Source organism: Equus asinus, chromosome 4, assembly GCF_041296235.1.
Source record: "Equus asinus isolate D_3611 breed Donkey chromosome 4, EquAss-T2T_v2, whole genome shotgun sequence".
Classification (NCBI taxonomy): domain Eukaryota; kingdom Metazoa; phylum Chordata; class Mammalia; order Perissodactyla; family Equidae; genus Equus; species Equus asinus.
The window spans coordinates 109,267,174-109,294,922 of record NC_091793.1 but is presented as its reverse complement, the minus strand read 5'-3'; the positions used below and the strand labels follow the sequence as shown (position 1 = coordinate 109,294,922).

At 39.0% G+C, this 27,749-nt stretch overlaps 1 long non-coding RNA gene across 3 annotated transcripts; it reads left to right on the top strand.

The window, feature by feature from the left end:
* Positions 1 to 2: 2 nt before the first annotated feature.
* LOC106843720 (uncharacterized) lies at positions 3 to 27,730 on the top strand. 3 transcript variants are annotated; one of them, XR_006526866.2, is made up of 5 exons: positions 5 to 109; positions 727 to 894; positions 8,836 to 8,912; positions 21,468 to 21,595; positions 25,631 to 27,730. It is a non-coding gene; the product is annotated as an uncharacterized lncRNA (long non-coding RNA). The 3 variants fall into 3 exon arrangements; XR_001401273.3 differs by lacking the exon at positions 727 to 894 and having other exon boundaries at positions 3 to 109; positions 25,631 to 27,257; XR_011502860.1 differs by lacking the exon at positions 727 to 894 and having other exon boundaries at positions 3 to 109; positions 24,587 to 27,257.
* Positions 27,731 to 27,749: the final 19 nt, after the last annotated feature.

Genomic DNA, 27,749 nt, shown 5'->3' with positions numbered 1-27,749 from the left:
GCGCTACGAGCATGCGCGCCGGCCCCGGGCTCCCACGGCTCGCGGAGTCCCGCCCTCGCTCTGAGAAAATTGGGTGACAAAGTGCAGCAGGGTGTTAGACCGTGTTAGGGTAAATATTTATTTTTACGTAGTTTTGGACAGCACTGGTATCTCCAGCTCTTCCTTAGACTCTCCATTTAAATGAAGTGTTTGGCCTTTTATTGCAGATTATGCTTTTCAGAAAAAGTGTTTTAATTATCCATGTATATCTTTTTTTAACGGTAAATATTTAATGTCTACAAAATTTAACATATGTATTTTCGTAATTATTACATTGTTTTCATAAAAATTACATAATACTTGAAAGCAATTTGTTGTTTTGGGTTTTTCTTGTTTTAGGTATTTTAAGTGGTTATGAGGAAGAATTCTCAACTTTTTTTCACTTTTTTATTTTTCTTTATTGAGGTAACATTAGTTTGTAACATTATATAAATTTCAGGTGTACATCATATTTCGATTTCTGTGTAGATGACATCATGTTCAGCACCCAAAGACTAATTACAATCCATCAGCACACACATGTGCCTAATCACCCCTTTCAACCTCCTCCCTCCCCCTTGCATGCTAGTAACCACCAATCCAACCTCTGTCTCTCTGTATTCCTTTGTTGTTGTTCATTAATTTATTTTTTGAGGAAGATTAGCCCTGAGCTAACTGCTGCCAATCCTCTTCTTTTTGTTGAGGAAGACTGGCCCTGAGCCAACATCCGTGGCCATCTTCCTCTGCTTTATGTGTGGGACACCTGCCACAGCATGACTTGGCAAGCCGTGAGAAGGTCCGCACCCGGGATTGAACTGGTGAACCCCGGGCCACTGAAGTGGAACGTGCAAATTTACCTGCTGCACCATCGGGCAGGTGCCTCTTTTATTGTTGTTTTTATCTTTATTCATGAGTGAGATCATACGGTATTTGACTTTCTCCCTCTGACTTATTTCATTTAGCATAATACTCTCAAGGTCCATCCATGTTGTTGCAAGTGGCAAGATTTCGTGGTTTTTCATGACTGAGTAGTATTCCATTGTGTATATACCACATCTTCTTCAACATTCGTCCCTTAATGGGCATGTCTGTTGCTTCCAAGTCTTCAGTATCGTGAATAATGCTGCCATGAACATAGGGGTGCATATGTCTCTATGTTTTCATGTTCTTTGGCTAGATACCCAGCAGTGGAATAGCCAGATCCTATGGTAGTTCTTAATTTTTTTTTCCCCAAGATTGGCACCTGAGCTAACATTTGTTGCCAGTCTTTTCTTCTCCTTCTCCCTCTCCCTTTGACTCTCACTCTCCTTCTTCTTCTTCTCTCCTCCTCCTCCCCAAAGCACCCCCAGTACATAGCTGTATATTCTAGTTGCAAGTCTCTCTAGTTGTGCCACGTGGGACGTCACCTCAGCATGGCTTGACGAGCAGTGCTTGGTCCATGCCCAGGATCCAAGCCAGCGAAACCCTGGGCTGCCAAAGCAGAGTGCACGAACTTAACCACTTGGCCACCGGCCTGGCCCCCCATATGGTGGTTCTATTCTTAACTTTTTGGGGAATCTCCATACTGTTTTCCATAGTGGCTGAATCAGTTTGCACTCTGACCAGCAGTGGATGAGGGTGTCCTTTTCTCCACATCCTCTCCGTCACTTATTTCTTGTCTTGTTAATTATAGCCATTCTGACAGGTGTGAGGTGACATCTCATTGTAGTTTTGATTTGTATTTGCCTAATAATAGTGATGTTGAACGTCTTTTCATGTGCCTGTTGGCCATTTGTTTATCTTCTTTGAAAAAACGTCTGTTCAGATCTTTTGCCCTTTTTTCACTTGGGTTGTTGGTTTTTTTGTTGTTGAGATGTATGAGTTCCTTATGTATTTTGGATTTCTGGGCTCTCGATTCCGTTCCATGGATCTGTGTGTCTGTTTTTGTGCCAGTAACATGCTGTTTTGTTTACTGTAGCTTTGTAGTACATTTTGAAATCAGGGAGTGTGATACCTCCAGCTTTGTTCTTTTTTCTCAGGATTCCTTTGGATGTTCGAGGTCTTTTGTTGTTCGATATAAATTTTAAGATTCTTTGTTCTATTTCTGTGAAAAATGTCATTGGAACTTTGATAGAGATTGCATTGAATCTGTAGATTGCTTTAGGAAGTATGGACATTTTAACTATGTTGATTCTTCCAATCCAAGAGCATGGAATATCTTTCCATGTCTTTGTGTATTCTTCAATTTCTTTCAACAACATTTTATAGTTTTCAATGTACAGGTCTTTCACCTCTTTGGCTAAATTTATTCCTAGGTATTTTAGTCTTTTAGTTGCAATTGTAAGTGGGATTGTATTTTTAATTTCTCTTTCTGCTACTTTGTTGTTAGTGTACAGAAATGCAACTGATTTTTGTATGTTGATTTTGTGTCCCGCAACTTTACTGTACTCATTTATTATTGTAAAAAATTTATTGTTGGATTCTTTAGGGTTTTCTATATATAAAATCATTTCATATGCAAACAGTGACAGTTTCACTTCTTCCTTTCCAATTTGGATGTCTTTTATTTCTTTTTCTTACCTGATTGCTCTGGCTAGGACTTCCAATAATATGTTAAATAAGAGTGGCGAAAATGGGCATCCTTGTCTGGTTCCTGTTCTTAGAGGAATAGCTTTCAGTTTTTCTCCATTGAGTGTGACGTTAGCTGTGGGTTTGTCATATATGGCCTTTGTTATCTTGAGGGACTTTCCTTCTATACCCGTTTTATTCAGGGTTTTTATCATAAAGGGATGCTATATCTTGTCAAATGCTTTCTCTGCATCTATTGAGATGATCGTGTGATTCTTATTCTTCATTTTATTAATGTGGTGTATCACATTGATTGATTTGCAGATGTTGAACCATCCCTGCATCCCTGGAATAAATCTAACTTGATCATGGTGTGTGATCTTTTTAATGTATTATTGAGGATTTTGCATCGATGTTCATCAGTGATATTGGCCTGTAATTTTCTTTTTTTGTGTTGTCCTTGTCTGGTTTTGGTGTCAGGGTAGTGTTGTCTTCATAGAATGAGTTAGGAAGCTTCCCCTCCTCTTCAATTCTTTGGAAGAGTTTGAGGATAGGCATTAGGTCTTCTTTGACTGCTTGATAGAATTCACCAGGAAAGCTGCCTGGATCTTGACTTTTGTTTTTTGGTAGGTTTTTGATTAATGTTTCAATCTCCTTACTGGTGATTGGTCTATTCAAATTCACTGTTTCTTCTTGATTCCGTTTTGGAAGATTGTGTGATTTTAAGAATTTATCAGTTTCTTCTAGATTATCCAATTTGTTGGCATATAGCTTTTCATAGTATTCTCTTATAGTCATTTGTATTTCTGAGGTGTCTGTTGTAATTTCTCCTCTTTCATTTCTGATTTTATTTATTTGAGGCTTTCTCTGTTTTTTTCTTGGTGAGTCTAGCTAAAGATTTGTTAATTCTGTTTATCTTTTCAAAGAACTAGCTTTTGGTGTCATTGTTTTTTTTTCTATTGTTTTTTTAGTCTCTATTTCATTTATTTCTTCTCTGATTTTTATTATTTCCCCCTCTATGGATTTGGTGTTTTGTTCTTCTTTTTTCCAGTTCCTTTAGGTGCCTGTTAGATTGTTTATTCGAGATCTTTCCTGTTTGTTGAGGTAGGCCTGTATTGCTATAAACTTCCCTCTTAGAACCACTTTTACTGTATCCCATAAATTTTGTCATGTTGTATTTTCATTTTCCTTTGTCTCCAGGTATTTTTTTATTTCTTCTCTGACCCAATCACTGTTCAGTGGCATTTTGTTTAATCTCCACATATTCATGGCTTTTCCTATTTTCTTCCTGTAGGTGATTTCTAGTTTCATACCATTGTGGTCAGAAAAGATGTTTGGTATTATTTCAATCTTCTTAAATTTATTGAGACTTGTTTTGTGGCCTAATATGTGATCTATACTGGAGAATGTTCCATGTGTATTCTGTGGTTTTTGGATGGAATGTTCTATGTATATCTACTAAGTCCATCTGGTCTAATGTGTCCTTAAGGCCAATGTTTCCTTATTGATCTTCTGTGTGGATGATCTATCCACTGGTGTAAATGGAATGCTAAAGTCCCATACTATTATTGTGTTGCTGTCTATTTCTTCTTTTGTGTCTCTTAATAATTGCTTTATATGTTTAGTTGCTCCTATGTTGGATACACAGATATTTACAGGTGTTACATCCTCTTCTTGGATTGTTCCTTTTTTCATTATGTAGTGCCCATCTTTGTCTCTGATTATAGTTTTTGTTTTAAAGTCTATTTTGTCTGATATAAGTATTGCTACCCCAACTTTCTTTTCATTGCCATTTGCATGGAGTATCTGTTTCCATCCCTACACTTCCAGTTTGTGAGTGTCTTTAGGTCTGAAGTGTGTCTCTTTTATGCAGCATATATATGGGTCTTGGTTTTTTATCCAGGCAGCCACCCTATGCCTTTTTCTTGAGATTTTTTATTTTTCCTTTTTCTCCCCAAAGCCCCCTAGTACATAGTTGTGTATTTTTAGTTGTGGGTCCTTCTAGTTGTGGCATGTGGGATGCCATCTCAGCATGGCTTGATGAGCAGTGCCATGTCCATGCCCAGAATCCAAACCAGTGAAACGCTGGGCCGCTGAAGCAGCGTGGGTGAACTTAACCACTCAGCCATGGAGCTGGCCCCAACCCTATGCCTTTTGATTGCAGCATTTAGTCCACTGACATTTAAAGTAACTATTGATAAGAATGTACTTATTGCCATTTTGTTAATTTTTTTTCTGGGTGTTTTAGTAGTTCTCTGTTCCTTTCTTCTTTTCATGCTCTCTTTCCTTGTGGTTTGATGGCTTTCTATAGTACTAGGTTTGGGTTTCTTTCTCTTAATTTTTGTGTATTTGCTATAGGTTTCCGGTTTGTGATTATCATGAGGTTCATTTATAATTAACCTACGTATATAACAATCTATATTAAGTTGATGGTCTCTTAAGTTTGACCTCTTGCTAAAAGCTCTACTCTTTTACTCCCTTCCTGCCACATTTTATGTTTTCTCTATCATATCTAACCTCTTTTGAGTGTGCATGTATCTGTTACCCTCTTATCATGGAAATAGATAATTTTATTACTTTTGTTTTTTGACCTTCATATTAGCTTCATAGGTGGTTGATCTGCTGCCTTTACTGTATATTTGCCTTTACCTGTGATTTTATTGGGTCTTTTTTTTTTTGGATAATTTTCTTATTTCTATTTGTGGCCTTTTCTTTTCCACTTAAATAAGTCCCTTTAGCATTTCTTGTAAGGCTTGTTTCTTGTTGACAAACTCCTTTAGTTTTTGCTTGTCTGGAAAACTCTTTATCTCTCATTGCATTCTGAAGGATAACTTTGCTAGGTAGAGTATTCTTGGCTGTAGGTTTTTTCCTTTTAGCACTTTACATATATTGTGCCACTCCCTTCTACCCTGTAAGGTTTCTGCTGAGAAGGCAGCTGATAGCCTTATGGGGTTTCCTTTGTATGTAACTTGTTGCTTTTCTGCTTTTAGGATTCTCTCTTTATCTTTAATTCTTGATATTTTAATTATAATATGTCTTGGTGTGGGCCTCTTTGGGTTCATCTTGTTTGGTGCTCTCTTTGCTTCCTGTACCTGGATGTCTGTTTACTTCTTTAGGTTAGGAAACTTTTCAGCTATTATTTCTTCAAGTAGATTCTCTGCTCCTTTGTCTCTCTCTTCTCCTTCTGGGACAACTGTAATGCAGATGTTAGCATGCTTGATATTGTCCCAGAGGTCCCTTAGACTGTTCTCATTCTTTTTTTTTTAAAGATCATCTTTAGTTTTTTTCTTTTTCTCCCCAAATCCCCCAGTACATAGTTGTACATTTTAGTTGTGATGACCTCCTTCTTTTTAATTCTTTTTTCTTTGTTCAGCTTGGGTGATTTCATCTAGTCTTTCATCCAGCTTGCTGATCCATTCTTTTGTATCATCTACTCTGCTATTGAGTCCCTCTAATGATTTTTTCATTTCCATTATTGTATTCTTCATTTCTAATTGGTTCTTTTTTATATGTTCCAATCCTTTGTTGAAATTCTCACAGAGTTCATCCATTCTTCTCCCAAGATCAGTGAGCATCCTTATGACTAGTAGTTTGTACTCTCTCAGGTAGATTGTTTATCTCTGTTTTGTTTTGTTCTTTTTCTGAGGATTTCTCCTTTTCCCTTATTTGGGATGTATTCCTTTGTCACCTCATTTTGCCTCTTTCTCTGTGCTTATTTCTATGTAGTAGATAGATCAGCTGTGCTTTCCCATCTTGGAGAAGTGGCCTTATGAAAGAGATGCCTTATGAGGCCCAGCAGTGTGTTTTCCTCTCATCACCAGTTCCAAATGTTCCAGGAGTGTCCCCTGTGTGGACTATGTGTGTCCTTCTGTTGTGGCAGGGTTGCTCTTGCTGTAGGTGCCCCAGGAGGCTAGGCTGTCCCCCTAGCCATCTGGTTTTAATATTAAGCTGTGTGTGGCTGCTATGGTCCCTTCAGTCACTTTATCGGGTGTGGGGAGCCCCAGCACAGTTGGCTGCAAGGTCTAATAGCAAATTCCTGCTGCAGTTTTTCTGTTAAGTGAGTAGTCCCCCGGTGTTGCCGGTTGCTAGGCTCAGGGCCTTACAATTGCTGTAGGCCTCTGGCCTACAAGGCTGTTGTCAGCTCTCAGTAGTGCAGCTGGGTGGGTCTGGCCCCAGGCATGGGAGTACCCAATTGTTTCAGGCATTGGGAGGTAAGGCTGATCCCATATGTGGCTGACAAGCACAAGTCTGCTGCAGCTGACAAGCCACACCACTTGCAGGCCCAAGCACCTTGTCAACACAGTCCTGCCCCATGTGCACACCCCAACCCACTGAAGCAGACCTGCTCACCCCACTGCAGAAGTCCCACACACCTGGCCTATGCAGTTCTACAAGTTGCCCAAGGGCTTGCTGTTGGGTGGGGCCAGTCGCTAGGGTAGGCTGTCTGCCCTGGCTGAGCTGGATTAAATGGGTGCTCTAGTGGGTAGGACAGGCCAGGGGAAGAATTCCAATGGCATCTGCCAGCTTCTGGGTCAGTAAGCCTGTACTAGGTCACAATAATGGCTGCTGCCAATGCCTCAGTCCCTGGGGAGGTGTTCCCGGCCTGAGGAGGTCTCACCTCTCACCAAGATGTGCCCAGAGCCAATCAAGTGAGTCACATTTCACCAAAGGACTGCACCTTTCTTTCTTGTGATTTAGGTTGCTTTCTGAAATGGGCGGATTTCTGTGTGGGCCCTTTAAGTGCAGGCCTTTCATTCCCTTATGTTTGATAGCTTTCCTGGGGGTATTCCCTGTTGTTTTTAATAGCCAGCAAGCCAGATATTATGACACTTGTTTTGGTTGTGCTGAGTCCAAAAGTTGCTTATTGTGGTAAAGCTCTCCCACTCAGACCCCCACTCCTCCAGGGAAGGCTTCATACCTTAAGATTACTCCTGGCTGTGAAGGGCCGCAGCTAGCAGGTGGCTTTTTTCTCTCCAGAAAGGAATTTCTGCCTCTTCCACCTCAGTCAGCACTCTCCCTTGTTTTGTTGTGGGGTTTTTTTAATCCAGTTTTCAGTTCTCTCTTAGGGTAATTGTTCCAAGAGTAGTTGTAAATTTGTTGTGTCTGTGGGAGGAAGTGAGTTCAGAGTTCACCTACAGCTCCATCTTGACACCTATCCATATATATGTAAACTACATCATGTTGTAATAGTTCTCAGAAAAAATGACAAGTGAAATTTTGAAAAATCAAAGATTCATGGAATCTTAGAGTTGAGAAAACAATAGAGTAGAGTGTTTAAGAGCTGGGACTCTGGAATCAGACAGCTCTCCTTTTTACAGACTTCGTGACCTTGGGCAGGTTACTCAACTTCTCTATTCCTTATGTGTAAAATGGGGCCAATGATAAATCATCTACTTTTTACAGTTGTTGTGAGCATTAAACATGATACAATTTATACCTTGGTGGGAACTGTACCTGGCATATAGTAAGAGGACCAGCATATTTTAATTTAAAACAAATAAAAAACATGATTTTCAGGAGAACAAAATGCCATTTAGTCCAGAAACCTATTGCCTTCGCTAGAGCCATTTGCCATTAGTATACTTTTTGCACAATAATTTTACTCACTTAATTTAAAGCAGTTTTTCTTGTGGTGAGGCAATCTTTTATTTTCCCCTCAGTTTTCTTGAAAATTTGAAATGATATTGATGAAATAGCCTGGTAAGTGATCTCAGGGCTTTTTGGCAGTCCCAAAACAGATCAAGGAAAGGGAAAGCATTTTGGGAAAAGATGCAGTTATAGAGTCAATCCAGACATTGCATCAAGCCAATGAGAAGAAATTAATAGAGTTGTGCTCAGGTAGTTTAAATTCAAATTAATCAGGTTCTCTTTAATCCACTCAACAAACACTTATCTAGTCTCTATGCCAGACATAATTAAAAACTTAATTTTCTTTTTGACCATTTAATGAGAATATAGGTATTTAAGAGAACAAGTCATATGACTATCAGTGTATCCCCACTCATCCATTAACCAAACTATTTATTGCATGACTACTAATATCCTGGTCTGGAGCTTAGCACTGGAAATAACAAGAAGACCAAGACTCTGCCTAAAGACAGTGGCACCTAAACAAATGTAACTGCCCCTTTATGCCCCACAATGTCTGGGTGGAACTGCAGACACAGTCTATGACCGGAAACCACACTTACTGCAAAACATTTATTTGGTGTTCCCATCAGGTCCCTGGTCCTTCACTCTCCCTGTGTTCTTTTCTTCTCTCTCCTCCAGGGGCCAAGCTCCATGCAGCCACTATCCTCTGGGAAAATGCATTCCTGGCTGCACACCAGGAAGCTTCATTCTTTCAGGTAAAGCACCAAGAAGACTTATTCTTTTTTTTATTTTTAAAGATTTTAAAAAATTTTTCCTTTTTCTCCCAAAGTCCCCTGGTACATAGTTGTGTATTTTTAGTTGTGGGTCCTTCTAGTTGTGGCGTGTGGGATGCCACCTCAGCATGGCTGGTTGAGCGGTGCCATGTCCACGCCCAGGATTCGAACTGGCGAAACCCCAGGCCGCCAAAGCAGAGTGCGCGAACCTCACTCGGCCTCAGGCCGGCCCAAAGACTCTTGTTCTGATATCAGTCCCTCTCATAGCATAACTTTGTAGGATAATATACTAAAGCCTATCTCTCTGGGTGTAAATTTAGTATAATAATTTTAGAGAGCAACTTAGCAGTATCCACTAAGGTTTAAGATGTGCATAGCTGATGGTCCCAAAGTCTACTCCTAAAAATAGATTCTAGGGAAATTTTCACACCTGTGCACAGGAAAACATGTTCAAGAATGTTTATGCGAGCATGGTATATAAATGCAAAGAATTGGGAATCAATTAAATGTCCACCAAAAAAGAATGGGTAAGTAAATTTTGGTGTAATTAAACAATGAAATAATAAACTATATGGTGGTAAAAACAAGTAAATCAAATCTGCATGCATTGACATTGATGAAATTCACAAACATAATGTTGAGTAAAAAAAAAGAAGTTTTAGAAGAAATACAAGTAGCACCCCCAGCCATTGTGGCAATGAAAAATCCCACCCACGTGTCTAAACACTAAGAGGTGGTTATTGTTCCACCCCTGCCCCTCCCCCCATATTAAGAACTATTAGTCTAGGATAAGCGCATTATTCTATTTTGGACATTTATTTTGAAATACTTATTAGACATCCAGATAGAGATGTCAAGTAGACAGTTGGTAACTTAAGGTATAAGTCAGGGTTGGAGATACAAATTTTGGAGTTATTAGCATATGGGAGACATTTAAAGTCAAGGTGTTAGATGAGCTCTCCTAGAGAGAGTACAGACAGTGAAGATAAGAGGGGCTAGACTGAACCCTCTAGTATTCCCACTTTTTTGATAATAGATAAAGGAAGAGAAGCCTATACAGGAGCTAGAATAAGCACAACCTAAGAGGTATTGGGAAATTAGGGTGCCATAGAAGCTAAAAAGTGAGAATGTTTCAAGGAAGGAATGATCAACTGAGTAAATTCTGCTGAAAACGGTTTCAGCCTTGGTAAACCAATTTTGTCATCATGGTAGAGACTGTTACTCATCCCTCAATATTGGCTCTCCCCTTCCTCTATAATAATAAAATCACCCCTGATTTTTAGTCAAGTGCATGGCCAATCAGACATAAAAACTACATTTTTCTTGCTTCCCTTACAATAACACCATATCTGGCGAATGAGATCTGCAGGTGACGTGTGCAACTTCCAGGTCATTCTTAAAGAGAATGAGTTTGTTCTCATGCCACTAGCTGGGTCTGGATGTGGTCATGAGCAAAATTAGACCAAGCAAATGAAGGCCACCCCATGGATGTGGCAAAACAGCGCTGGAAGGACTCTGAGTCCCTGACTGCTTGGAGCACCATGCCAGGCCTCAGAGTGTGGATTTACCATTCCAAGTTGACTTTAATGAGAGAAAAAAAAAGAGCCTGAAAAGCTTATTCAAGGCAGATACATCAATATTCTAGCATTTCAGTCAGGGTTAGGCAACAGATCTGTCACTAAGTGGCAGAATACTCAAATAAATCAAAGCTCCGGGCCAAGGGCACCACTCTGAAGGCTGCTGTGCTGTGCTAGACTTTTCTACTTTTTTGTGTATAAGATGAATGTCAGAGTGCCTAAAAGCCAGAAATCTGGTGCTTCCCTGAGCTTTGGAAATAGGTTGTAGGACTGGTGTTTTGTCTTCTTGCTGATAGATGTTTGAATGTATGAGAGAATCTTGTGTGAGACCTGCCTTCATTGTAACAGGTCACTTGAGTGTGAGGTTGTTGGGGGGAGACCTAGAGCCTACCCCTACGTCTCACAATCGGAGGCCTCCAGTATCCCCCCAAGTTATTTAATAATGGGAATAACCAAATTTTCTTAGGTCAATTTGCTACATTTGATGGTGAACAGGTTGATATATACATGAATTATACGCAGACATTCTATAGGAGACAACACATGGAAGTGGACAAAACAGCGCTGGTTCTTTACGAAGACTTTTCTCTAAAATGAAATATCTGTAACACATAAACCAAAATGAAAGGGCCTTTTTTGGGGAGAGGGGGAGTAAACTTTTAAAAAATTGAATTATAATATAGAAACAGTAAAGTGCACACATTTTAAGTGTATGGCTCAATGAAGTTTCACAAATGAACCCTACCTTGTAGTCAATCCCCAATTGAGATATAGAATATTTTCAGCACTGCAGAAAATTCTCCCTTGCTCCCCTTCCAGTCAGTATACTCCTTAAAGTAACTATCATAGATTAGCTTTGCCTGTTCTAGAAGGTCATAGAACTGGAATCTTGTTATCATGCTAATCATGTAATCATATATATATGGTATGTGAGTATACCACAATTTATTTATCCATTCCTCTGTTGATGGACATTTAGCTGTTATGAATAAAGCTGCTCTGAACATTCCCGTGCATGTCTTTCGGTAGATGTTTGCTCTCATTTCTGCTATGTGTATAGCTGAGAGGGAAATTACTGGGTCACAGGGCAGGCATGTGTTTCGCTTTGATATGCACTGCCAAATAGCTTTCCAAAGTGGTCATATCATTTTTCACTTGCACCAGCAATGAATCTGCTAAACATCTTGCACAACATGCTGTCGTTCTTTTTAATTTTGGCCCTTCTAACGATAGTGTGGCAGTATCCCCTTTGTCTTTAATTTGCATTTCCTTGATGATTTATAATGTTGAGCACCTTTTTATATGCTTACTTTCCATTTGGACATCCTCCTTTGTGAAGCACATATCCAGTTGTTTTGTCCATTTTTAAATTGTGTGTTGTGTCCTTTTTTTTTTTTTAAGATTTTATTTTTCCTTTTTCTCCCAAAGCCCCCTGGAACATAGTTGTGTATTTTTAGTTGTGGGTCCTTCTAACTGTGGCATGTGGGACACCGCCTCAGCATGGCCTGACGAGTGGTACCATGTGTGCACCCAGGATTTGAACTGGTGAAACCCTGGGCTGCCGAAGCAGAGTGCACAAACTTAACCACTTGGCCGTGGGGCTGGCCCCCTGTTGTGTCCTTTTAAAAAATTGATTTTTAGAGAAGAACAAACAAAGCCCAGAGTCAGTAGAAGGAGGGGAATAATAAAAATAAGAGCAGAAATAAACGATATTGAAACAAAAAAGACAATAGAAAGGATCAATGAAACAAAGAGTTGGTTCTTCGAAAGAATTAACAAAATTGACAAACCTTTAGCCAGACTCACCAAGAAAAGAAGAGAGAAATCGCAAATAAATAAAATTAGGAATGAGAGAGAAATCACAACAGATACCAATGAAATACAAGAGATCATAAGAGAATACTATGAAAAACTATATGCCAACAAATTGAACAACCTGGAAGAAATGGACAAATTCCTAGACTCCTACAATCTCCTCAAACTGAATCAGGAAGAAATGGAGAATCTGAATAGGCCAATCACAAGTAAGGAAATAGAAACGGTAATCAAAAACCTCCCCAAAAATAAGAGTCCAGGACCAGACGGCTTCTCTGGAGAATTCTACCAAACATTCAAAGAAGACAATACCTATACTTCTCAAACTGTTCCAGAAAATTGAGAAAGATGGAGTACTCCCTAACACATTCTATGAAGCCAACATCACTCTGATCCCCAAACCTGACAAGGACAACACAAAGAAGGAGAACTACAGGCCGCTATCACTGATGAACATAGATGCAAAAATCCTCAACAAAATTTTGGCAAACCGAATACAGCAATACATCAAAAAGATTATACACCATGATCAAGTGGGATTTATACCAGGGACACAGGGATGGTTCAACATCCGCAAGTCAATCAACGTGATACACTACATCAACAAAATGAAAAACAAAAACCACATGATCATCTCAATAGATGCAGAGAAAGCATTCGACAAGATCCAACACCCATTTATGATAAAAACCCTCAATAAAATGGGTATAGAAGGAAAGTACCTCAACATAATAAAGGCCATATATGACAGACCCACAGCCAACATCATACTCAATGGACAAAAACTGAAAGCCATCCCTCTGAGGACAGGAACAAGACAAGGGTGCCCACTTTCACCACTCCTATTCAACATAGTACTGGAGGCGCTGGCCAGAGCAATTCGGCAGGAAAAAGAAATAAAAGGAATCCAAATAGGTAACGAAGAAGTAAAACTCTCGCTGTTTGCAGACGACATGATCTTATATATAGAAAACCCCAAAGAATCCATAGAAAAACTATTAGAAATAATCAACAACTACAGCAAAGTAGCAGGGTATAAAATTAACGTGCATAAATCAGTAGCATTTCTATACACTAACAATGAACTAACAGAAAAAGAACTCAAGAACTCAATCCCATTCACAATCGCAACGAAAAGAATAAAATACCTTGGGATAAACTTAACCAAGAAAGTGAAGGATCTATACAATGAAAACTACAAGACTTTCTTGAAAGAAATTGACGATGACATAAAGAGATGGAAAGACATTCCATGCACATGGATTGGAAGAATAAACATAGTTAAAATGTCCATACTACCTAAAGCAATCTACAGATTCAATGCTATCCCAATCAGAATCCCAAGAACATTCTTCACAGAAATTGAACAAACAATCCTAAAATTCATATGGGGCAACAAAAGACCGCGAATTGCTAAAGCAATCCTGAGCAAGAAAAACAAAGCCGGCGGAATCACAATCCCCGATTTCAAAACATACTACAAAGCTACAGTGATCAAAACAGCATGGTACTGGTACAAAAACAGGTCCACAGATCAATGGAACAGAATTGAAAGCCCAGAGATAAAACCACACATCTATGGACAGCTAATCTTCGACAAAGGAGCAGAGGGCCTACAATGGAGAAAAGAAAGTCTCTTCAACAAATGGTGCTGGGAAAACTGGACAGCCACATGTAAAAGATTGAAAATTGACCATTCTTTTTCACCACCCACCAAAATAAACTCAAAATGGATCAAAGACCTAAAGATTAGGCCTGAGACAATAAGTCTTTTGGAAGAGAATATAGGCAGTACACTCTTTGACATCAGTTTCAAAAGAATCTTTTCGGACACTGTAACTCCTCAGTTGAGGGAAACAATAGAAAGAATAAACAAATGGGACTTCATCAGACTAAAGAGCTTCTTCAAGGCAAGGGAAAACAGGATTGAAACAAAAAAACAGCTCACTAATTGGGAAAAAATATTTACAAGCCACTTATCCGACAAAGGCTTAATCTCCATAATATACAAAGAACTCACACTGCTTAACAACAAAAAAACAAACAACCCGATCAAAAAATGGGCAGAGGACATGAACAGACATTTCTCAAAAGAAGATATGAATATGGCCAATAGACACATGAAAAGATGTTCATCATCGCTAATCATCAGGGAAACGCAAATCAAAACTACACTAAGATATCACCTTACACCCGTTAGATTGGCAAAAACATCCAAAACCAAGAGCGACAAATGTCGGAGAGGTTGTGGAGAAAAAGGAACCCTCATACACTGTTGGTGGGAATGCAAACTGGTACAGCCACTATGGAAAACAGTATGGAGATTTCTCAAAAAGTTAAAAATAGAAATACCCTATGACCCAGCCATCCCATTACTGGGTATCTATCCTAAGAACCTGAAATCAGAAATCTCAAGAGTCCGTTGAACCCCTATGTTCATCACAGCATTATTTACAATAGCCAAGACGTGGAACCAACCTACATGCCCAGAAACTGATGATTGGATAAAGAAGATGTGGTATATATACACAATGGAATACTACTCAGCCATAAAAAAAGACAAAATTGGCCCATTCACAGCAACGTGGATGGACCTCGAGGGTATTATGTTAAGCGAAATAAGCCAGTCAGAGAAAGACAAACTCTATATGACTCCACTCATAGGTGGAAGTTAGTATATTGATAAGGAGATCTGATCGGTGGTTACCAGGGAAAAGGGGGGGTGGGGGGAGGGCACAAAGGGGGAAGTGGTGTACCCACAACATGACTAACAAAAATGTACAACTGAAATCTCACAAGGTTGTAATCTATCATAACATTAATAAAAAAAAATTGATTTTTAGGAGTTCTTTACATAATCTAGATACAAATCCTGTGTCAGATATATGTATTGTAAATATCTTCCACAGTCTATGGCTTACTTTTTCACACTTCTATTGGTGTCTTTGGATGATTATTACTTTTTATATTGTGTTTAAGAAATAAACATTGCCTACTGCAAAGTCATGAATATATTCTCCCCTCATTTCTTTTAGAAGCTTTATTGTTTTATTTTCATGTTTGGCTTTATGATTCATCTCAAATTAATTTTGGGGTACAGTATAAGATAGATTATAAAGTTCCTTTTTTTCTATATGGATAGAAAATTAATTGCTCCAGTACCATTTATTGAAAAGATTATTACCATGACTAGTTCTAGAATGGTTATCCAAATTTATTTATTTATTTTTAAGATTTTATTTTTCCTTTTTCTCCCCAAAGCTCCTGGTACATAGTTGTATATTTTGAGTTGTGGGTCCTTCTAGTTGTGGCATGTGGGATGCTGCCTCAGCACGACTCGAAGAGCAGTGCCATGTCGGCACCCAGGATCCGAAATGGCAAAACTCTAGGCCACCGAAGTGGAGCATGTGAACTTAACCACTCAGCCACGGGCCCGGCCCCCAAATTTATTTATTTTTTAAAGATGATTCTTTTTTTTTTGCTGGGAAAGATTCACCCTGAGCTAACATCTGTTGCCAATCTTCCTCTCTCTATTTTTCCATCCCTGAAGCCCCAGTACATAGTTGAATATTCTAGTTGTAAGTCCTCCTAGCTCTTCCATGTGAGCTGCTGCCACAGCATAGCTACTGACAGACAAGTGGTGTGGTTCTGTGCCCAGGAACTTAACCTGGGCCGCCAAAGAGGAGCATGCTGAACTTTAACCACTAGACCATCAGGGCTGGCTCAGTTATCCACATTTAGAAAGAGATTTTTAAAATACAAGAAGTGAAACTAGCCACTTAAAAAACCCAAGTAGTACACCCAGGTTCACAGCAGCATTATTCGTAATACCTAAAATGAGAAGGCAACCCAAGTGTCCATTGACCGATGAATGAATAAACAAAACGTGGTATATACATACAATGGAATGGAATTTAATACATACGATGGAAGACATATAATGGAATTCAGCCTTAAAAAGGAGGGAAATTCTGCAATATGCTACAGCATAGATGAAACTTGAGGACATTATGCTAAGTGCAATAAACCAGTCACAAAGACAAGTACTATATGACTCCATTTATATGAGGTACTTAGAGTAGTCAAAATCAGAAAGACAGCAAGCTGTGGGGAGAGGAGAGTGGGGAGTTTTTGTTTAATGGGTATAGAGTTTCAGTTTCATAAGATGAAAAGATTTATGAGAATGGATGGTGGTGATGGTTTTACAACAGGGTGAATGAATGTATTTAATAGCACTGTTAAAAGCAAATTCCACCAAATAAATTTGGAGATCTAATTGGCTTTATTCAATGATTCAAGAATTGGGCAGCATCTCTTCTAGCAAATAGAGAGATACTCCAGGAGTTATACAAAATGGAAGGTTTGTATAGGAAGGAAGGTGGGAAGGAAGTTATTAGGAAAAGAAAAGAAAAGACTATTTTGGGCCAGGACATCTCTTTGGGGGATGGAACGCCAAGAGTTTTACCATGCAGATTGCCTCTTCTTCTTCTTGGGGGAGGGATGGAGAGGGCCCACATGACACATTACCTCATTGATACTGACCAGAAGAATCCAGACTGGTTGATTAAGATTACATTCCTGGGGAAGGTCAAAATGGCAATTAGGGTAGGTCTTAAATCTAGGTTTGGTGTCATGGGATTCAGCAAAAGTGCTGCCGTTTTGGGCCTGTGGTTTTGTCTTTAACACCACTGAACTGTACACTTAAAAGGGTTAAAATGGTAAATTTTGTATCATATGTAGTTTACATCACCCCCCCCCCCCACCACACACACACATGAAAACACAGGTAATAAGCAGCTAAAAGGAAGATAATTCTCTTTTGATCACCCACCTTGGGAGTGTGACTATGCTAATTGCCTGAAAATAAAGACGTTTATAAAGAGTGATTTTAGAGAGGAAGTTAAATGTAAAGTGAAGAATTTGCTGCCTACACAAAGCTGATGTTACAAACTGTATCAGAGTCCCGGCAAGAAAAAGTGATATACTGAAATTGGGTAATTTGAAGAGAGTTTAATAAACTGCTTTCTACAAGGGTGTGGGCAGGGCATATATAAACCCTGAGGGATACTGCAGTATCTCAGGGTTAGTAATATTGAGGGCTCTATTACCATCTGAAGGGCTCACCAAGTAAAAGAAGGGAGTGTTCACTGGTGACAAAGAGGACTTTAGGGAGAGGGCCATCAAAAGATGCATCCAATTTACGCCAACCTGCAGAGATGGAGCCAGGGGAATAAAGGTCCGAGCAAATTGCCCCTCTCCCTCCAATCTTTTGTCAGTGTTCCCCTTCAGCTGAACCCAACCAGAAGTTATTGATGTTGTCCATATAGCTTAGCCTCCTGGATAGAAAAGGAGCTGGTGGAGAGTGGGTCTGGAGGGGCAAACGGAAGATTCAGCACACAAAACAGAGGAACATACTTTGTCCAAGAGGAGTGAAGGGGAACAAAATTTGCCACCCTAAAATGTGTCTCTTTAACATAAGGATTATTTTAGGCTGATTATTTTTAAGAAACAAAAAACCCAGAAAGTTTTTCTTTTTACCTCCCCCTTAACTTCCTAAAAGAATTCAGATTAAAAAAATTTGTCTCAGGCAGTGAGCTGACTCCTTAGCATAACACGAACTAGGTGGCAAATAGGGAGAAACCTAGAAATGTCTGTTTGTTGGGCTCCCCTCTGTGTTCTTCTGTTTCTCTGTGGCCAAACACTTGTTTTCCAAATGTTTTCTCCTTTTCACTTACCTGTGAATTGCCTTCTTTTCCTTTGATGTCCCTGACTCTCCCTAACCCCAACATCTTTTGTCTTTAGCTGAGGATGGCATTTAAGGTGAGGGCTTCTGACATTTTGGTGAGTTATTCAGTTTTCCTGGGTCTCTCCCACATACACATGTTATTAAACTTTGTTTGACTTTCTCCTGTTAATCTGTCTCATGTCAATTTAATTCTTAGGCCAGTGAGAAGAACCTAGAAGAGTAGAGGAAAATTCTTCCTCCTCTCCAGGAGGAAGAGGAGATCTATATTGATTACTCAAGATCAGAAACAGATTTACAGTGAAGCTAATGAAGTTTAAGCTTCAGGCCCCCTCAATTGCATGGGCCTTCCCAAGACCCTGGGAGGAACCCTAGCAACATGTTCACAAGACCATATGTTTTTGTTAAATTTGCAAAAGTAATATAATTTAGCCAAAATCATTAAAACTGCTGTTGTCTCCATTTTAAATCTCCCTCCATCCCATTTCCACTACTGTCAGGTGGTGCTGGAGTGATAGGGGCATTTTTGGTATCTGTTTAAAGAGAAGTTGAATTGAATATAAGCCATTATAACTATAATTTTAGCAGACATTTTAGAACATTTCAATAAAACTTGTGAGGAAATTATAGATTCCTGATTTATTTATTAAAGAACTGAGAAAAATTCAGCTAAGATTACTGAAGTATGAAGCTAAAGTGATAAAGAGAATGACAAAAACAATGGAAATTATTTTGATTTCAAGAAACAAATTATGGGGCTGGCCTGTGGCAAATGGTTGTTTGCTCGCTCCACTTCAGGTGGCCCAGGGTTTTGCTGGTTCGGATCCTGGGCACAGACATGGCACCACTCGTTGGACCACGCTGAGGCGGTGTCCCACGTGCTACAACTGGAAGGACCCACAACTAAGGTGTACAGCTATGTACTGGGGGGATTTGGGGAGAAAAAGCAGGAAAAAAAGAAAGAAACAAATTATAACAAAGAAGTTTTCAGATCATATGAATAACCAGTGATCCATTAAGAAAAAGAAATATATTTCAAAATAGAAATGAATAAGCTTCTTGGATTGTTTATAATCCAATTAACAACGAGGAGAGAATCATAAGAATACATTGGAAAAAATTAAATTTTTTCTGATTTGAAAATAGTGACAATAACAAATACAACTAAAATTATAATACACCATTATAACGACATTGATGACCAACTGTTTAATGAGAACTGTCAAGTACATTTACACACCCTGAAATCTTACAGCCCATATGTGAAAAAGACTGATGAGATGTTTTCCCGAATTTGATAATACTCTTAAATATTTATGACATCACCAGTAAGAATAGGCTGACACTTTTCTAAGCAACCAATAATAAAAACCATTCTAGAGGAATTCTAACTATTCTAGAGAAAAAACTGAATTATCTTTATACCTTTTCTGTAGAAAATATCCTCCCTGGAGAAAATATTACAGAATTATTATTATATAAAGAGTGATCTAAGTCTATGCAGCCAAAACATGTAGGAAAAAAGTATTATAGAGATGTTTCTGGAAGTTAACTAATTTAAAACATTATTTTTTTCTGGATTTTGTGGTATTTGTCTTTGTTGTGATTTATTTATCTGTTGAAATAGATGTTCATTTTCCTACCTAATTTGTATTCTTTTTCTTAAAGTGGGCCCCCAAATTGCATTTAGCATCATGCTGCACAAATTCTGATATGACCCTGCTCAGAATACACACAAAAGAAGCAGGCACTAGGCTAACTTCAACAATAACAACAGAAGTTATATTAGAACATGAAGCACTCTCCCCTGGATGGATGACAGGCATATATGTAAAAGAGCCTAGGAACCTCATTAAGGAAGGAAGGGGGAAAAAACCAAAACCAGCTGAGATGGGTAAGTTGTATTCTGGAGGAAATGCTGACCCACAGAACTTTGGCAGCAAAGTGGTGGGAAATTATTCTAGAAGCAAAGCTACTTTTAAGAAATTCACTATCGTGCAGAGATCTCCTAGGAAAACTCTCATGGAGACTGGAGCGTCATGGGAAGGCTTGGGAGCTCTTCTCTCACGCGCAAGCTGAAACCATCCTTTGAACGCAGCTCCTCCTACTGGGAGGACTCTAATCCACACAATGGGGAGCAAAACCACAATTAGTAGAAAAATCCCAGGGGAAAGAATTCTATCCTACTCATTCAAAAACAGACATGAAGCAATAAATTAACTCAAAAGAGCCATGGGGAATTTTGAGAGAATCAGGGGCCCCAAAGGAGAGAAATCAGATGAAGTATTGTAAAGATATTACTAATAAACCATTCACAGACTTTGGCAAAAATTCTTAAGAAGAGAGCTCAGAGGGGTGCAAGTTATTTGGTTTTGGTTTTGGTTGGTTTGTTTTCATTTCTATTTTAGAAATTTTCAAGCATACTGCAAAAGTAGAAAGAATACTATACCTCCCCAAATATCCATCACCCAGTTTCTACATTTATCAGCATATGACCGATTTTGTTTTATCTTCATGCCACCCACTTCCCCAAAGCCCTCACCGGACTATTTTAGAGCAAATGACAGACATCATGGTGTCATCCGTAAAGTCTTGTGTCTGTATCTTTAAGAAAAAAGACTCTTTTAAAAAATCTATAGCCGTCTTTACCATTATCATACTCAAAAAATAAAATTTAACAAACATTATTTAATATCATCAATATCCAGTCAATATGCAAATTTCCATGGTTGTCACATAAATATTTTTCATTTCTTTATTCAAATCAGGATCCAAATGCTATTCACATATTGTATTGTTGATATGGCTCTTAAATTTCTTTCAATCTATAGTTTTTTTTCTTTTGTTTTTCTTACCATTTGTTTGTTGATGAAATCAAGTCATTTTCCCTGCAGAATTTGTTACATTCTGGATTTGGCTGATTATATCGTGGATGTTATTTAAAGTGTTCTTCTGTTCGATGCATTTCCTATAAACTGAAAATTAGGTCTAGCGGCTTGGTATGATTCAGGCTCCATATTTTGGGAGAAATACTTCATAGGTGATGCCGTGTTCTTATTGCTTCACATCAGGAGGCGTGTGATGTCTGTTTGTCTCTCTTTTTGGAATTTTAAAATCAATCAGTGGGTTCAAGAGTTGTCAGCCTGAGCTATCATTATAAATTTCCTCATCAGCCTGTCATCTAAAGATTTTAGCAGCTGTTGATGATCATTGGCAAGATCCATTCCTTTATCAAGGTGGCAAAATGGTGATAGTCTATCATTCCTTCTGCATTCATTAGCTTGGATTCTTTTATTAAAAAAAAAAAGTTGACCACATTCACAGTTTGGTTTCCTTGTGGTACAGCTCATACAGGAAAAGCAGAATATATGCTTGATTTTTCTTCTCTTCATCAATTTTCAGAACAATGAATTGGTTTCTTAATATTCTTCAAGAGTAACCAATTAGTTTGGCTGCAAGTTTTGAGATTAGATTCCTGTATGCAAGTCCAACAATGCTGAGGATGGCACTCAACAGCACCAGCTGAGAAGGTAACTTGCTCTGGAACCTGCTGAGCTAACCAATTCCACTAGGTACAGGTGGACCTCTCAGCCAGTGGAGGAGGGAGGGCAGCAGACAATCTCTCATATACTATCCTAACAATTCACTGATTTTTGAAAAATTATCAAAAAGAATCATCATTAATAGACAATAGATTTCAAGTGATAACTCTTCTGGGAAATCCAAAATTTTTAGAGGAACCAAGATAGAAATCCAAGGTGTAACACATCTAGACCTGCGGTGAGAAGTAAGGCAACACTGGAAACAGGGGACCAACCAGGTCACTTTGGGTAGCAATAGCCAGGACCTCAGAATGAATCATTGGAATCAATGCTTTGGGGGAAAGTTTTTTACATTGAGAGGAATAAAAGTTCAAGATTTTATGATTATAGGGGAGGCTAAATAATAGTTTGCTAGAATTTCCTCCATAAAGTACCTAGTTCAGAATCAGGAGAGAGCTATAGCCCTTATCTACCTTCATCTATTGGAGGCTACTGATACCTACAAAAGAACCTAATAATTGAGAAGGTCAAACTGCCTTAGATCAGTTTGCACAAGACTTCAGGTAAAATGAGGAAAGAGAAGTTTCTACTGAATCTGGCAAAATAAAAGTCATAGGTGACTTGATGATAGTAATTTCAGTGATGTGATTGGAAAAGCACCCCTGAGTGGGTTGCAACAGTGAATGAGAGTTGAGGAATCAGAAACAGAGAAGGGTTGACAACTCTTTTGAGCAGTTTGGCTGTGAAGGGGAACAAACACGCTGCTCCTGGGAGGAGATGTAGGGTCAAGTGAGGACTTTTTTTTTTTTTTAAGATTTTATTTTTCCTTTTTCTCCCAAAGCCCCCCAGTACAAAGTTGTGTATTTTTAGTTGTGGGTCCTTCCAGTTGTGGCATGTGGGATGCTGCCTCAGCATGGCTTGATGGGTGGTGCCATGTCTGCACCCAGGATTTGAATCAGTGAAACCCTGGGCCATCGAAGCAGAGTGTGCGACTTCAACCACTCGGCCACGGGGTCGGCCCCCAAGGACTTTTTTAACAATGAGATTTTTTAAAAAGATGATAGTTTAAGGATGGTAAATTCCATAATAACAAAAGGAGAAATTAGTGGTCCATGGGAGAGGAGATAATTGCAAGAGTGATGTCCTTGAGAAAGCAAGGGAAGATTGACTCCAGAGCATGAAGGGACTGGCCTTCAATAGGGTGATGGCACTTGTATTGTAACAAGAAGATAGAAAATATTGGTAAAGATACTGGAAGAGTTGGTGGTTAGAGGAATAGAGTCCCTGTTTAGTGCTATGTTTTTTCAGTAAGGTATGTGGTAGGTCATTATCTGATAGGGAGGGTTGAAATTTTTAGAAAAAAAATAAAATAGTTAACTCTGAGAGTGAAATATTGACCTTACTAGGAAAACATCTGAGGATTGTGGAGCAGATACTGAGTGCTCGTTTCAATTTTGTGGTCATATATTTGAGGTACTGTTCCAATGTTCAGCTACTCTGCTGCAGGCCCAAAGAAGGTCTGGAGTTATACTCAGCAGGGCAGGTGTGTATAAAAGAAGTAGAGTTCCTTTTCATGATGATAGCCCAGGAATCAAAGATAGATCAGGGGGAGAATGAAGACAGAACAAACATAATGGGTAGTTTTTAAAATGTAGTGGGGTCAATGAATAGGAGAATGCAGGGTGTTGGATGGGAGACTGTATGGACAAAAATGATGATGAGAGTATAGATGAAGAGGAAGATAATGAGCTAGGTGTTAAGTCTTCAGTGAATGAGGAGGAGTACTGGGAGATTATTCAATTGTAGAAATAAGGGGCTGAAGAAAGAAAGAAGGAAGAAAGAAAGGAAGAATAGTTTGAGTGACAATGGGTAGCAAGGAGAAAAAACAAGCATCCCTCATTCTGGCCTGGAAGTATACAGGATGTGAGAGGAATACTTACTTCACTTGACAAGGCTGTAGAGGAGCCAGCGTCCTATCAACAGATCACACACAGTGAGGTAGAGGAGTCAGAGAAAACCTTGATGAAAGAGTTTAAGAATAAAGGGAGCATATTTGGAACTCAAGGGTTGTAGGAGGCACCTAGAGAGGGTTTTGGAGGGCTTGGAAGGGTGGGGGATCTCGTTAGACTGGAAGCTGTTCTATAAACAGAAGGAAAATGACCTTACGAAGGAGGTGATTAGAGAAGCTTGAGCTTCCGGTGACTAGAAAAGAGGGAGGTGAGGTACGACGGGATTACTGGATGGGTAATTGTCAGGTCTTAGTTCAGATTTCATTTTTTGGGGAAGCTGCCCCTCTTCTATGCTGCCATAGTACCCCATACTTCACAATTATAACACTTCTTACTGTTTTTGAATATGAATTAAGACTCCAAGTCCTAGTTCTGGCCTTTGTATCTTATCAGAACTAAAACGTAAGTGCTTCCTCCATCCATTGAAGGGCATGATGTCATTTCTAGGACCAACACATCAGCGTTCACTCAGTATAAACCCCTGAGCTTTCATGGCTTGATGACGCTTGCTCCCAGTGCAGAGGTGCACACTATCCCTCCACTCTCCTAACTCTGGAAGAGCAAGACTCTGACCAGAGGCTCTGGGCGTTGTTTCCATGAGATCGCTCATACCACATCCAAGCCACAGTGACATCTTAGGTTGCTGCTAGGGAAAGAGAAAGAATCCATGCCTATAACGTGACTAATGAGCCCCTGAAGACACCACTGAGGAATTAAGTACTGTGGCCTTCTACCCCAATCCCAAAGAAATATGTATGGTATCATCATGTACTAATAAAGAAGGTCTAGTTCAGACGGATTAAATAATTCCATACTGGATAATCTTTTATTATGTTTTAAAATTCTATTAAAAAAAGTAATTTGAAAAGGCAGGTTTCCATGCTATTACATCAAATGAAGTAAATATCCTGTGGTTCACTATAGGTCTTAGACCCCATAGCTTTGACATTGCTTTTTTTTTTTTTTTTAGAAAGATTAGCCCTGAGCTAACTGCTGCCAATCCCCCTCTTTCTTTTGCTGAGGAAGAGTGGCCCTGAGCTAACATCCGTGCCCATCTTCCTCTACTTTATATGTGGGACGCCTACCACAGCATGGCTTGCCAAGTGATGCCATGTCTGCACCCGGGATCCGAACCGGCGAACCCCAGGCCTCCGAAGCAGAACGTGCGCATTTAACTGCTGCACCACCGGGCCGGCCCCTTGACATTGCTTTTGACGGGAATAGTTTTTATACTTTTTGTTCCCCTCACTAGAAAATCAGTTCTTTGAGGGCAGGAGCATATTCCTGTGGCTTCTCTTAAAATAATTCTCACTGTGCACAAATCGTCATCTTTTTTGCATTTTAATTATTTCTCGTCTTTTATTGAATGTGCTTACTGTAAGAATGGAGCTGGATGATATAATGTAAGCTGAAAACTAGACCATGGAATTTGGTCTGGGTTTGGGGACTGGAGAGAAGAAAGTCTTGGCTTCCATTCAAGTTGATATTACTTTGGTATAGTTCTGGATGAGCTAACAAGCTAGCAAAGGATATAAAGAAGATACAGATGTAGGAGGGTGAATGTGGCTTCCCACTGCTGCACTTATATCTTTCAGAGTGCACCCAAAGTTCGCATTTCTTGACAATTCTGCAGAGCAGGATCTCCCCCAAGTCAAAGGAGGATAGAATGACAGACTCCCTGCTACTATAGTTCCAATTACATCAGCTCAGAAACAACTTTGCCTACCGTAGAAGGTGATCACTCTGAGATGCTGTGAGCCATTCCCTTCAGGCCTAACTTCCAAGTTCTGGGCCTTGAAATTCTTGTGATGCCCACAGTCAGGCAGTCTCCCGTTCTCTGTGACTACAGGGCAAGGCCTGGGAGTTCTCTGTTTCATCCTCTTGGGTTTTTCATGGGCAGGCCTTGGAAAAACAATACAAAACCCATGTATAAAATTGAACGCAAGTATCACCGGGCAGTGTAGAAGAATTATGTTGCTATTGCTCAGTTTAACATTACTTATTAATTCCACAGATAAACATGGCGTGCCTACCGTGTGCTTGGCCCTGAAGATACAAAAGTAAATAAGAGACTTTCCCTTCTGCCTCAGGAAAGTCTGGAGTCTAGTTACATTCACCATGCCTCTCTCTGATGACCATTTCTTTATTGAAGGTGGACAGGAAACAAACAGGATACACTGGTTTGAAACTTTTTAAAAAGCTTATTATTGTTAATTCCACGTTTTTAAATAACCTTTTGATCTGTTTTGGATTTTCCCCCATCCCTCCCTCCTCTGCTGTTTCCCTTAAAATAGCATTCAGTGCACACACATTGTGTTTTCATTAAATGGATATGTTTACTCTAAAAACAGAGCTGAGAGTTACCGACTCAAAGGACTCTTCCCCCTTCGTCTCTGGACAAGGCAAACTTTGGGAGACTCACATTAGACGCAAAGAGGTTTGTTCTGGTTCTTACAGTCAGACCGCTAGAAAGAACCACTGATAGAAATAGAGAGAACTGATCGTTTTAGGATATCAGGAGTGTCACGGTGAAGACCAAGTATGGACGTGTGAGTCAGCTTATAGACTTTGTACAATCCTAAATTCCAGATTCATCTGAAGAAAATGAACTTGCTTTCATGAATTCACCCTTTTCGTTTCTGATGAATTGATTGCTTAATGAGTACATACATATTTTAATATAATTGTTCCTTGTTTTTGTAGATGTAAAATATTCTAATAGAATTAATTAAACCTAGGATAAATCTTTTTGGATAACAAGTGTACAGAGATCTCATGGTACATGTGCCTCAGGACCTTTGCACTTGATGTCTCCAAGGTTCTAGTCTTTCTTCCTTCAGGCCTCAGCACCAATGTCGTCTTATCAGAGAGGCCTTTGCTGACTACCCTTTATAAATAGTACCTCTCACAATGATCTCACTCCATCTTCTTCATCCTAATTCATTTTTTTTCATAACACTTATCACCATCTGGCACATTATTTTTTGCAGTTTTATTGAGATGTAATTAACATACAGCACTGTGTGAGTTTAAGGTGTACACCATAATGATTTGACTTATATATGTCATGAAATGACACAATAAGTTTAATTACCACAATAAGTTTAATTAACATCCTTCATCTCATATAAGTACAAAATAAAAGAAAAAAATATACCTTTCTTCCCTTGTGATGAGAACTCTTAGGATTTACTCTTTTAACAGCTTTCCTACATGTCATACAGCAGTGTTAACTATAGTCATCATGTTATACATTACATCTCTAGTACTTACTTATCTTATAACTAGAAGTCTTTTTAATTTTTATTTTTAGGTTCCACATATAAGTGAGATCATACAGTATTTGGCCTTCTCTGTCTGACTTGTTTCACTTAGCATAATACCCTCAAGGTCCATGCATGTTATCACAAATAGCAGGATTTCCTTGTTTTTTTTAATGACTGAATAATATTCCATTTTCTATATATATGTGTGTTTTATATATATATATATAACACATATAAACACACATATATATATACACACACACATACCTTCTTTATCCTTCACATAACTTCTTTATCCATTCATCCCTCGATGGACGCTTAGGCTGTTTCCATGTTTTGGCTATTATAAATAAAGCTGCAATGAACATGGTGCAGATATCTCTGTGACATAGTGTTTTCATTTCTTTCAGATACATTCCTATAAGTAGGATTGCTGGATCATATGGTAGTTGCATTTTTAATTTTTTGAGGAACCTCCATACTATTTTCCATAGTGGCTGTAATAGTTTACAGTCCCACCACCGAGGAACAAGGTCCCCCTTTTCTCCACACCCTTGCCAGCATTTTTCATCTCTTGTCCTTTTGATGATGGCCATTCTAACAGGCATGAAGCGATATTTCATAGTGGTTTTGATTTGCATTTCCCTGCTGACTAATGATGTTGACCATCTTTTCATGTACCTGTTGGCTATTTGTATTTCTTCTTTGGACAAATGTTTATTCAGATCCTTTGCCTACTTTTCAATTGGATTATGCATTTGTTTTTTTTGCTATTGAGTTGTATGAGTTTCCTGTATTTTTGGACATTAACCCCTTATCAGATATATGGTTTGCAATTTTTTTTTCTCATTCTGTAGGTTGTCTTTT